The sequence below is a fragment of the Pholis gunnellus genome, assembly GCF_910591455.1.
Source record: "Pholis gunnellus genome assembly, chromosome: 18".
Classification (NCBI taxonomy): domain Eukaryota; kingdom Metazoa; phylum Chordata; class Actinopteri; order Perciformes; family Pholidae; genus Pholis; species Pholis gunnellus.
The window spans coordinates 17662991-17677033 of NC_136545.1; the positions used below are offsets into that span (position 1 = coordinate 17662991).

The window sequence follows — 14043 nt, forward strand, 5'->3', positions numbered from 1 at the left end:
ATTTCAAATATAATAAGAAGTTTATTAAATAAAGGTGATGAGTCATGAGCTCATGAACCTTTGCCAATATCAGACGGGAGAGAAGAGGTTGCTCGAGTAAAATGGAAAAAAAAGACACGAGCAAAGCAATTCTCCAGCTCCGAGAGGAAAAGCTGCTTAATAAATTATGAATGTGAGTGGAGCAAGTATCAAAGACAACAACACATTATGTGAAAGTGTGTCAGACGCAGACTCCGTGCTGCTTTGGGATCGACCTCTTGCCATTCCTACTTGTAAAATATCTAGTCATGCAGGTTATTATACATTGAAATGATGTTAAAGGATGCAAGTGATCTTTTTCTGTGATAGTTTGGTTGTTTTTATCTCAGGCTGATGTTGGCATGTGCGTTGTTATTTGGGCCTAATGTGTTTTATTGTCATATGTTCTGTATCGCCAAGACCATTTTCTCCCATGAGAGACGATAAAGTAACCTGAACCTTATAAAGAACACTTTTACCAAAAAATAAATATAAATCCAGTCGTTTCTGGCTGTATCTCTGAAGCTGTATCTCTGAAGCAGTTCTTGGTAGAAACTCTTTCAGTATGAAAAGATCAAAAGAAGCGTGTTCACTGTATGCAAATCAAACAGTGTGGGGTTGGTAATGCTGTCACAGTTGGCTGAACAGTTACTAAACCCATATTCAAACCTGCAGAGGTTTGGCCCTCAAACGCCTACAGCCCCTCCCCCCCCCCCCACACTTAAGACTAATAACTCCTGCTTCAACCCTGACTTCCATTCTGTCATCTGCGGCCTCTGACACCTGACCTTGTTGCTGCAGGAGGGAGTAAGTGGGAGATCCCTTCAGGAAACCAGCCGGCCCCGCTCTGCTTGTTTTTTCAGGACACAACCCCACTCGCTGGGATGCATGTACTATTGTGGTAGTACATGAAAGAAAATAAATGGAACAGCGCAGCTAAATACTTTTTTTTTTTTTTTCATCATCCAGGAAATGGGAAACAGGTTCAAACGGAGAACAAAGGAGACATGTACCGAACGTATGTCGGCTGCCCGTGTGCTGTAAGAAAACAAACGCATGCTTGTTTAAGGATCAGCCTCCTGACCTCCAGCCCTCCAACTGCTGATGGAGATTATTGGGCAGTTTAATGTATTAGACTGCTTGTTAATCTCAACTAATGCACTTTATTTAGCGACCAATCCAGAGCAAATCTCTTGATTTCACCCACGTTGAGAGCCCATTGACCTGCATCCCCAACACTGAAGTTTCCTCTTTCCTCTCTGCTTGACAAAGAGCGCTAATAGGACGTAACAACCAAAACATTTAATTTAACCAGTACAGATGTTGGAATCTAAAAGAGATCACGGATCCGGTGTTAGGTTGCAAAGGAAGTGAGCCACAAGGTGAGCAGAACCATTTTACAACAAGGTTGGTGATAACAGGATCGCACTGTTTTTCAAACCTCTGAAGAAAACGCTCCTGGGGCCACTTCCTGCCTCAGCACCTCTGCAGAGGTCGGTGTGCTGCTCTGGTGATCACAGTAAAGATCAACGCGCCATTAAAAACACAAGAGGAGAGCAAAAAGCGAGTCCTTTCATTGGTAGACTGAGGGGGGGATGAGCAGGAAACCGCTGACTAATACAAATATGTAAATATGGCTGTGAATACGCCATCAATAAAAAAAACATACTAAAATCTAATACATTCTTTGTGTTAGAAATAAAATCCCACATCCCGTGAAAGACACCGATGCAAAACTAACTTCTTTAATGTAACGAGAAATTTCATAATTTATAAATCAGAATTTGTGAAAATATAAATAATTCTTGAGAGAAACAGATCTCTCATTAGTATAGCTGGTAGTAGCATACAGATACATGGATGTTATTATGGAGGATTGAACAGACGGATGCCTGATTGGTTTCTGTATAGTGCAACGTTTTGTTGCAACTATGACTTAATTCCTGCAGGGACAAAAAAAAGTGAACGTATCTTTAACCTTACCAAGCATGGCTGAAAAGCTCTCACAACTAAGTTTCTAACTCTTCTAACTTGCCTCATGCTTTCAGACTGTGTCAGTGGTGTCTATCTGCAGTGGATCTCTGACAGGAAACCTGTTGAGACCAAGAAAGGCAGACGTCACGTCAGAGTGGGGGGGGGCTGAGGGGGACAGATGTTCTGCTGGAAGGACAATGGCACAAGAGGCCTACCGATGCTTTTGTCTTTTTTGTGTGTTTGAGCAAAGAGGACAGTATAGTTATATTGGTGGGTATGAACTGAGATCATCTAAGACTGTCTGAAACACCAAACACCTCACTGTCCCATGAAGAGCATGTACTCGTCCACTGCTTGAGATTGGAGGTAGGGCGGTTTGTAAAGAGACTGATGGAAGTTTTGAAGGCCTATATTGAGTGTTAGTAAAAAGAGATAAGGTGGTTTCACTGTGGTTTTTAAGCGCTTGTCTATTAGAACCATTATGGTAAACATGAATGAATGAGATATTTCTGACAAACTCCAGACTGCAGCGAGAAATAAAAAGGGTGAGGATTAAAGGGCAGTCATTAGGCAGCGAGTCCTGCCAATTCTTATAATAAACAAATAGCCCGATTGTTCCACAAATCTAACCCTGCCTCATCGAATGAAGCAAAGCTGCAGAAAAATTGCCCGTTGCTGTTTGAGTTGTTCTAGTAATTATCCAAAGCCTTGTACTTCTTACTGACCACAGCAGAGAGAGAGAGAGAGAGAGATGAGCAAGTACAGCAAGAGCCACTGAAATCTACTGAGCGTCCAGTGGGCGGCCAGCAGCAAGAACAATTATTTGCAGGAGATGCCGAACCCTCTCTCCAACACACACCGCGCTTTGTGCAAGAAAAGCGGTGGCGGAAAACAAAGCCTCCATAGCCCGGTGTGACCCCCCCCAGCGCAGGGAGACGAGTCACAGGAAAACAGGGACAGTGGCCTCGCATGCGCAAACACGCTCGTGCAACGCACGTAAACCAAGACCGACGGTCATGTGCTTGACCACTGAGTAGCTGCCCTCAGCTATTTCTCTATCGGGTTATTAAAGGTTGAGACGGCTTTTGTCGGCCCCCTAAATGACAATTGAACACACCAGATGTTGGGTGATATACGCAAAGTGATTCACAGAAAGAACAACACAAACACATGCCCACAGTAAAACTCGCACTAACGTACAAGCCGAGGTTCTGCAGAACACGAGCAGCTGTTTTGGGGCGGTGGGGTGACCTTATGTGTAAGAGCTCTTGTTTGCATACCATGTGGATATTTATAGAAACGACGCCTCTGCCGCGCTGAAATGTAGGAGTGTGGTGGTGGCGTGTGCACACGTGTATCACGCTTCCAGGTCCATAAAGCATTTCTTCCCCGTGCCTGCCCCCCCCCCCCCCCCCCCCCCCGACGTTTAATCCCTCCACCGACGTCCATGTCACAGTCTGGAACAGCTTCATGTATGAGTCGCCGGTTGTAACGCCCTAACTCGATAAGATGCATGGCGGTTTGAGCAACAGGAAGTTGCTGTTGTGAGTCATAGTGACTGGAAGGGCGGTCCACTCATTCATGGAAGAGACGTGTACAGAAGCATTCTTGTGGGCTCTGCAAAAGTCCTACAAGCTGGTGTAAAATGAGTGTTTGATTTCACAAAGATGAAACTCTTTTCTTGTAGTATTGTGCAACGGGACACCACAGACATTCTACGACTGGCACACGGCCTTCCTTGCTTGACAGATGATGCAGGAATCACTTTATGCCTCCGCTCACTTACGCCACTGGTCATCTTCATCTGCAGCAGCACCTGCAGGTACTCCTCATACGGGTTCAGCGGGGGCTCCTCCTTCTGCTCCTCCGTCTCCGCTTTCACGGAGCGAACACTGTCCAGGAAAACGAAAAACTCACTTTTTCGGCGCAACATGGTCTCGATTGTCGTTGCGACAAGTAGAAGAAAAAAAACAGGAGCTCCGAACGAAGTTAATCCATCTCAGAGGAGTAAAGTACGACGGAGGAGGAGCACGGCTTGGTCAAGCAGAGCAGTTAGTAGATTTCAAGATCCTGCATGAAGTAAGATATCATGTATCCTGGTAATCCAAGAACACGTTCATCAATCACAGCACGCCGAATGCAGGCAGAGCAAAAGGTGTGATGAGAGGGAACAACGGAAATGTTGTAACCAGCGCAGAACTTGATTAAATGACATTGTCCTTAATCTGATTACTACACCTCCCTCCTAACCGCCTTAACTAGCCAATAGGACGCTGCTGTTCTGAGGATTAACCCTGCTGGGCCGGCAGACACACATTAGCCATTGTTCCTGTTGAGCTGTTTTTCTTCATTTTGGAGGATAAAGCTCTTTAAAATCTTATACAGTGCATTCTCTGGAATTAAGGAAAGCGTTGAGTGAACCGCAGCGACACTTCATGTACCAAACTGCAACAGCAGGCCGCTGGCTCGTTTAGTCAGTGAGCGGGTTGGAAGTCATTTGTGTGAGATAGGCCGTCTCTTGATAGCTTTATGTGGATGTGACGACTGAAAAAAAAGGGGTATTGATGGAGAAATGAATCTGTATCTGTACAATTGCACTGACTGACCTGATGTTTGTATCTGCCAATATTAGCTAATTGCTGATGTACTGGTATCCATGATCCACGTATATATGTGTCAGCCAATAAGCAGCAAGAAATTGCAGTACAGATATGACTGACTGGTTTTGAGGTCTGTCCTTGAGACATTTTTTCGAGGGAGTGTTTCGTTATCTGAATCAAAGGTCTGAGGACAGACAGTATGCCGTGCAGATTGTAAAGCCCCTTGAAGCAAATTTGTGATTCATGTGTTATTGAACTCTGAATAAAAAAATAAAAAAACTTGACTAGATTTAACTTTGTTTTCCAACTGTAAAACTTACCGCTCAACACGTATGTATCTTGGTCTTAATTCTTGAAAAACTAAAAAACGAGGGGATCTATATCAGGACTAGGCCTGTCACAATAATAATTACTATAGGCCGTACCATATATGGAGATATTCTCATGTTGGCTAAAATGCTGTCTTAAGTAAACAAACATGCACGTAAACACAACGGGCAATATCGAGGTTGGTCAAAAAATGATTGAGGTTAAGCAGCAGGGTTTTTCTATTATATTGTCATTATATCAGTGGCATGAAATGGTGTTAAAATGACAATAATATCGTTTGTTGCAATTATTTCATATTATTATTATTTCATATATATATTAACATATTGCTCAACAACATTAGTCATCGTGACGGGCCTAATCAAGACCGATATCCTCTCCGGAAACCGAGTATCCGTCGGGGAACACCATGTTCTCGTCGACCAGTAGATAAACGTCAACACATGGCATGAACCGTGTTAATGTTGAGGGGAAAAGTTACTGTAGATGCCCCCCCCCCCCCCGCTCAGCTGTCCACTAATAGTATACATACTACAGATGAATCTCTCACCATGGCACTCAAGCTGTGTGCTGCCATGACACGTCTCATGTAGACCGTGATTCGAACATAATAACTATGGTCTCTTGCAAAAATAGTCAAAATACTACCTTTTATGACGACTACACTTCCTTGCCAATAGGTGTCAGTCTTTGAGTTTAATCACACTGTAGCTGCCGTAGAACTTGAGCGGGAAGAATAACACACAAACAAACAGCGCTAGCCTGTAATTAAGCCTGCTGGCGAACACCATGGTTGTAAATGACAGACTACATTGAACACATTTCATGTGGTTTACACTTAGACGCAACTGGTGTGACTCGCTCACAGTTTCAGTCCATAAATAGATCCACCTTGTACTGTCAGTGTCATATAAGGCTTCTGCTTCTTGCAGTGGCTCTTTGTCTCACTACACCTACAGTTTAATAACTCAGCTTCAGGTGACAAAAGTCAAATCCCTCCCTTGAGGATTAAATCTCTCCATCTGGCTGTATGCCAACCCTGTATTGCACTTCTCTTTTGAGTCTCAGACCAATTGTTTCCCCCTCCAGGTAAACAAAGAGCGTGGTACTCGTCTGCGTTGCTGATGCAATGTATTCCCCTGCTCACTGCAACAGCTCACCTAAACTTAGATACTGCAGAAAGGTGCCATAAGTCGTGCGGACGTGTACAGCCAATGAGCGGGGGGGGGTTGCTATTTTTAACCACAGCATTGTGTTTCTCCGGAATGGTCTGCTGATGTTGGACAGAGATAAACACAAAGCTGTAGTGGTTGATGGTTTTCCGCCATACAAAGCTATGGTAAAGGGAACACTACCTCATTCCCTGAGGAACTATTCCCCCCAGAAGTAAAAGTTCAGGGATGACGTTGTGTCTGTAGGCCAACCCGTAAGTTAGCATCGCACTGGTTCCATTGACAAAAAATTATTCCTTTGGATTTTTGATTATTGCAGAGAATAACAAACAAACGTTTATGACACTGACACGTTTTGTTCAGCAAGTCTTCACTAGTGAACGACACTTTTACTTGTTGGCCATCGCCAAAGAGTAAAAACGACGCCACGGTCTCATCCGTTCTCGTTACCACAACTGAGCTTGTGGTGATGTTTAGTAGTCTCATGTAGCCGCTTGTTAGCAAGGGTCTCTTATAAGACACGTGAAAATCTTCTTAAATAACGAGCGCGGTATTCAATGACACATTTTCACGTTATAGTCTCTCAAGCTTGTGTCAACCACAGACCTCGTTTTTAGGCATCTAATCAAAAACCCTTTGAGACCGGGGGGAACCGGAAGTGCAAAAATGCTGACTCAGTTACAGGTTTTAGGACTCATTCTTGCAGCACTTGCATTGACGACGACGTCGTGTCTCCTACTACATCTTCTGTATTAGCTATTTGAGCTCCTCGGCTGCTTTTATTCTACTGGATGAAGAACAAACACTTTAACGTCTTTAACAGCCCACAAGGACGCTGAGACCGCAGTTTTATTCTTTTTTTGCAATCAAAATCTTTTGCGCTGATGCTCGAATATTTGCAATCCTTTATTCTTAGGGGGTAAAGGCCTCAGAGGACTTGTAATACAGAAGCACTTTCACTGTATCACCTAAATTAGCTGAAATATCTACGTGGTCTTTTTTCCGTCTGGCAGCATTAACAGTTTTTCAGGTGGTCTGAACAGCGTTGCAGCACTTTCACTCCACCCTGACACGCCTCATCTCAGGATATGAGTAAAGATGGGCTCTTAAGAGGCGGCCTGACACAGCAAGCAGGAAACTCATCTCGGAAAGATTTCTCAGTACGATTAAAGCGCTTGTCTGCGTGACGGCTGCACACGCTTTTCTATGCTAATGTAGAGCACACCGTGAGGTAACACCGACTCGGAGAGACGTGTAAACGTATTAACTTTGTGAGGAAGTCTGTCTTCTTTGTTATATGAAACCAGAAACTCACCAGAGGAAGTGATGGATATCATTTCAAATGCCATATACTGCCAAAGCCAGTTACTAACACAATTAACCTCTCTGTCTGGCATCATGGACACTAACTGCCCTATTAGAGATAACGTCTAAATGAAGAAAGATATTCCAGCTAAAGCAAAAGAAGGTTTTGACAAAGCATCCTGCAGAATGGAGAACATTACCAGACCACAATGATGCAGTGTCACTGCCACTGTGCCTCCTCCGGCCCACACAGCCTCTGAACAATCACACAAATGTGAGGTTCATTCTCGCGCCCTGAGAGGACAAAATCTGAGCTGAGAAACCGCGAACACGCTTTTATTTTGAAGTAACACACGATCGCAGCCATTAACATCAGTCACTGAAAAGGCAATCACTGGAGATGGGGAAAGCTGGTGAGTCGGTGTGATGAAAGCAGAGAGGAGGAAAGAAAGAAACGGGAGCCAGTGAGGAAATGTGAGGCGAGGCGGGAGTGGGCTGGAGGACCGGACACGTCTTCAGCAGCGAGAATATTTTCAAGCAGTGGGAGAGAAATGTGTGGAAGCCGCAGGGCGGCACGAGGCTGTTCTTATTACGGCTCTGACTCATTTCACATTAAGCAGCCGTAAAGGAGGAGGTTCCACATGGTACCGACCATGTCTACTGACCGCATCTGGTAGCCCCTCCACATGAAGAGATTTAGGAGGAGCAGGTTCGCTGCTGTCCCACACGCAGCGAACCCACCGCGTCTTGGCCTCAAGAAACATCCATTCCATCCAACATTGAGACAACGGAGCTAACAAAATGTACACAAGCGTCTTTACCACACACACACACACACACACACACACACACACATATGCAGCCGGTGTGTTTGCAAGCATGCTGCAGCAAACATCTGTGCTGTCACATGCATTTGCTACGGGGGTTATAATGTGTAATTTCCTATAGCACACAGAATACAGGGAGATGAATCCTGAGGCCCGATACGTTTTTAGAATTCAACTCAATATTACAAAGCTACACTGTTTTGTCTAAAATGAGGCTCACTTCGACTTGAAAGCATGAGTAGTTTCGTGAGAAAAGAGGTTGTAGCTCTTTGTTCATCCTTCACCTTGAATGGCGGTATATAGTGTTCCTCCATTACTCTGCCGGGGGAAACTCAATGCTGTTAAAGCCAAAAGAACAACAGACACTTACAGTGTTACAGTAATTAGCAGAACACGGACGGCTGTGGGGCTCGGGTGACGTTATGTCAGAGCTACGGTATACGGCGGTATAATGTCCGCTGTTACATCGGTGATTAGAGGCTGACTTTACAAATGACAGACTACAGATCAGAGGCTGTGACAGTCTGTGACGGGAAGGACTGAGTCACCTTCACGCCTCGCAGATTCTGTGAACGCATTCAGAAACCAGCTCAAAACGCACCTCTTTAGACTGCCATTTGGGTAAAACCCATGTCCTAGACTTGCTTTAAAACCATGTTTTAATTGTATTTTCTGTGTGTAATGTAAATTATTGGCCCCACATTGTGTTTTGTATGTTTGTCATTTCTGCCCTGTTAAGCACTTTGTGACTTATGTCTGTGAAAAGCGCTTTATAAATACATTTTACTGACTTACTTACCTTCTCATGGACAAGATGAGTGTCAGTGTTTAGGGAAGTGGGAGGATTGCAGAACAAGAACATCTCAATGTGCCCAATCGTTTTGGTGTTTTTTTTTAAAAAAGCAGAGGAAATGTCTGTTACAACTTCCTGGAGATGTCATCAAATCTACCAACAGTCCGAAGCACAAAGAGAAGCTATCAAATGTCAAAAGCATATTTGCTTTAAAACTGAAATTTAATTTAATTAATAAAAAGATTTTTAAATTGGCAGATTTTCTAATCAATGAATAACTTAAGCTTAAAAGTCAGGGGATAATTAATTGGATGCCGCTTAGGTAAACAGAGCATACTGAGAGCCGTGATGAACAGGTTTCCAAATATGAACATGGACTGCATGTGTGTTTGTCAAAAACATACTGAAGACTTGGAACATTCCAAACTCTAGTGTGTGAACCTCACCTGGTTCAATGATTCTATCTCTAGCCAGATTAAAAAAGCAGCGGTAGTGTAAGGGTACGCTAACAAAGGGTCGGACACAACAGAAATGCCTTTTTATTGTTATTCATCCGTCTGAATACCTCCGCCCCTCCACTGTCCTCTGGCTCCCCGCGGTGCAGTCAAGAGACCCGCGGCTCAGATGTGGATCCATTCATCACTGTTTTACTGTCGTGGTGCTTTCACAGAAAGAGCTGAGGAGAAAAAATGGGCTCGGGGTGGGATCACTGAGTCAGCAGGTGGGTGGCGATGAGTATAAGATTTAGTGGGGGTAGGGGGGGGGATGTCTGTTGTTGTCCCGTCCCCCCCGCCCTCCCCTTCCCCCCTCTGACTTCAGCACCATGACAGAGGGAAACAAACTAGCTCAGGTTTCAGCCCAGGAAGTGCCCTGAATGTCAAGTGAACGGCAGGGGAGGGAGGGGGAGCGGGGGGGGGGGGGGGGGGGGGGGGGGGGTCTGAGCCAAGATGGGATACAAAAGCAGAAAGCACTGAGGAAATCTCAGTCTAACACCAAGCTGTTCCAAACTTATATTACACAACCAGGAGATCCGCCCTGATATCTCGCTGCTGGGAACTCACGACTGAACCCCCCCCAAAAAAAAACAAAAAACATAAGGTTTTGATTGAACTTCTGTAGTCTGCGCCCCGTCGACAAAGTCTGGAGCAACACTTAATGACATGAGAGAAAACAAGTGGTGTTCAGAAGGCCTCTCCAGACAATAGCACTTTCCCTTCTCCATTACATCAGGGCCGATGGCTGACAGATAGCAGCGTGGCTACAATTACAAACACTGCAAACAAACGTCTCTCAAGCTGTCCCCAAAGGCAAGACAGCGACACGCATTCACGCTTCCACTGCCGCTGAATAAACAGAGTAACGCACCATTTGGACAACGAAACTAAAAGCGAGGTTCAGTCGGGGGGGGGGCACCGCGCGTTGCAGGAGGCCAAATCTGCCTACTGTTTCAAAGCCAGTGCTAAAAGGAGCCCCGTGCAGTTCAAACTCACCTTAAGCTGCTGCTCTTTCACGAGAGTTTCTACCTTGTCCATGCTGCTTCGTCGATACGTGTGTCTGACAGGACGAGGCGCTTTTTACGTCCCACGGACTGTGACGACTATAGCGGGGCCCCTGCGTGCAACTGTGAGAAGAGCCAGTGTGTCCAGTTCCCAATGGAACCACAAGAGAGAAGTGAAACATTCAAGGTGTGTCAGAGTGAAAAGGTGTAGTGGTCGCTTTGTTTAAGGCCAGAGAGATTTTTCCTTTTAAGCTACTGTACTGCTGGTATTTGGTGTGTGTGTGTGTGTGTGTGTGTGTGTGTGTGTGTGTGTGTGTGTGTGATGTCCCTTGACATAATAACTCTGGCCTTGTTACTGGCACCTCTGCTGCCCAGAGTGCCCGCTCCGGCTCTGACGCTCGAGCCCCCGAGAGGAAACACTTCTGAGATAACGCGGCCTCCCCTTCTTGGAACTCGCTACAACACAAGCACTAACGAACTTGATTTAGAACGGTTATTTAAAGGGCCAAGCCTCTATTGTTGGTTATAAAAATTGTCGTTTATGATTCCTTTTTTTTTTCTTTCTGACCCCTGTTCCGCTGAGAAACAAGTCACATGTTTCACCACATTTGACTTCCTTCTTCCTCGGTTGCGTTTGGTACGGAAGCGGTTTTGGGGTCCTAAATGTGCATGCATGTGATGATGATCCATTCGTGTCGCTCTCCGCTTGCACACAAAAGAACACAGCTGGCATTTGATTTCAAAAAAGTTGACCAAAACTTTTACAGTCTTCTAAATCCATTTCAGTAGCCTGCAGCACAACTCATTCAAATACAGCGAGGTTTAATGCCCAAGAGTCTCCTTGTGCTTATTGCATAACTTCTGCTTCTACCTCGTTGGTAATGTTTCAAAGACAGGCCAGCGAGAGTCATCATTTTCATGGCAGCACACATTCCCAAAGTGTGTCTTTCAGTGGAAGACTGTAATCAGTGCTATGATGTTGCACCAAAGGCATTCAGCATGTTGGAGTGTGTTGCTTTACTCATGCCGACCCGACGCACAAATGTCTAAACAACAGCCAAATGGAGCCCAAACCTTCCCAGCACGTCTCTGCTTTAAACAAAGTTTCAATCCCATGCTCCTCCCTTCATGACCCAGTGACGGCGTGTATCACTGCGAGGCCCGTTTGCACTGCCTCGAAACCAAAGCAGCCGCGCTGGTGAGCGGTTGAGAAACCCCGGTCGACTGTGACTTCACTTCCTGAAATATCATTTGCTTTCCTGTTCACAGCGAGGAGCAACAGGATGAGCACGATAGAACGCACGAGGCCTTCATCTGTCGTGTTGCAACATCTGACTTTCCGGCTCACTAAAACTCGCAGACAGTGATCATAATCACAGTGATTGTGTCTCACAAAACACATACATCGATTGGCAGAAAATGAATCGTTTCGGTCATTTTGTCTCTGCAAAAAAAAAAAGCCAAACATTTACTGATTTCAGTTCCTGAAATGTGAGGATTTGCTGCTCCGCTCTGTTTTATATCAAACAGATTTTCTGTGGGTTTTTGACTATAAGCTGCACAAAACAAGACTTTGAAGACTTCATCTTGGACTTTTTTTCACTATTATTTTACATTTCATAGACTAAATCTATTTGGCGAGCACATGATCTGCAGAATAATTGACAGTGAAAGTTGAAGATGTTAGTTAAAAGCCCCACAAACAACTACAAGGTACTTTCCAAACATCATCCTTTGCTCGCTCTGAATAGAAGTGCGGGTGCTGCCACAGCAACAGCGCTGGTGTTAACAAATGTTTTGATCTGGTTTGGTACAACAAGAAAATCAGCTGCGTGAATCCTCCGGTGGCAACAGCCACCCGCAGAGTATCGCTGCTCTCTGTCTGCTGCCCTGAAATTAAAGGAACAAGTGTCTGGATACCATTCAGCCCGCTAAGGGGGGGGAGCAGAGCATCTGGTTATAATACATTATTCTCTGCGAAAGCTCAGTCTCAAATGTTTTCCAGACCGAAGGTGCACATGAAAGCCCGCTGAATGTCTCCGGGCTTCGTTGGCTTTGCATGACTACCTGCAGCAGTGTTTCTCCGTCTAGCATTGCAGTAGTGAGGTAAAAATACACCGGCATCCCTGGGAAAACGCAGGAATGTGGAGCACTGTTGGTTTCTCTGTGAACTTTGGACCAGGTAAATTACTGGAGAATTTAAGGGGGGGGGGAGTGTCTACCCCCCTCCTTCTTTCCTTAGAAAGGAAAAGACATCCATGACTTAACTATCTCCAGACCCCTTTGCTGCTTGGTAGAGATATAAGGGGGGGGGGGGCTCATAATATTGACATCAGACTGCAGTTTCATCTCCACGCTGCAGTACTGTGATCAGGTGTCGTGCTGAATTTTGTGGCCTACAGATTGCGAGTTCAAGTCGATAACATGTGACCTGACCTCCTGCGGGTTCAAATGCAAACTCCATGTAGTAACTTGCAAGCACACACACTTTTGCATGTTTGCTCTGACACACACACACACTTGAAACATACCACCATTCAAAACAAATGTGCGAGGAATCCTGCAACAACACGCCGGCGCTTCTGCCGGGCGGTTTGTCAGCACACAGGCAGCAGAATGACTGGTTTTACTGCAGATTATTTCCACAACAAAAATAATAGAGTCGCTGGAGCAACAGGAATCCCTGCAGGCAGCTGCTTATTATCAAGTCGTAAAGATAGTTTTGTCACAGTCCTGTAATCTTCATTATTCCCATGCTGTAGATTTCAGACGCATTGCCCCCGAAACACGTGTGTCCGAATGTGGGGAAATACCTCTGATCCAGTGTCTGGGTGGATTCGGGCTGTGAGATGTTAACCAATCCTTGAAAGTGAATTTCAGTAAAAAAGAGTGACATCATTGCACCGGAATTTATTGTAGGGAGGTCAGTGGGCTTCTACTTTGTCTTCTATTGTTGCTCACAAAGAGTGCCCGATGAACCAAATCACACATCCATAATATATAAGGTGAACCTTCTGATTCAGGTTACTCACTCAAACGAAATGCATGTTGTGGTCAAATCTACTGACCAAATCTGACATTTCCTTTTTTTGCTATAGTTTATTAACCCCACATTTGAGGTTGTGAATAACATTTAGATGTATAGCCTGCACGATTATTGCCATAACCTCAAGACTGATAATAAATATGAAAATTAACTGTTACTTGAGTGCAATGACTGCTGAGTTAACCAGTTGCTTTTAACCACTGAAGTTAAACAGCAGTGCTTCAGTGTGTGCAGACAGATACGAGACTTCCTCTAGCGACGGTGATACTGGTCTGTGCAAAGCACGTCACGTCCATCTACATGCTCGCTGTTTCACGTCTTTATGAAACCGTCACCAAAAATTAGAAAAAAACAAGTGTCATGCGAGTGTGTGCATGTACGCGCGTGTGTGTGTGTGTGTCTGTGTGTGTTTAAAGCGTGGTTTGAAACGCTCCAATGTGAACTAAAATGGATGGTTAGCTCGGATTTTCACACACACAC

General features: G+C 44.9%; 1 protein-coding gene across 10 annotated transcripts in view; it reads right to left on the reverse strand.

The window, feature by feature from the left end:
• fnbp1b (formin binding protein 1b) overlaps positions 1-14043 on the reverse strand; it is a 52271-nt gene that overhangs the window by 37632 nt on the left and 596 nt on the right. The gene's annotated exons all lie outside the window — the stretch shown is intronic.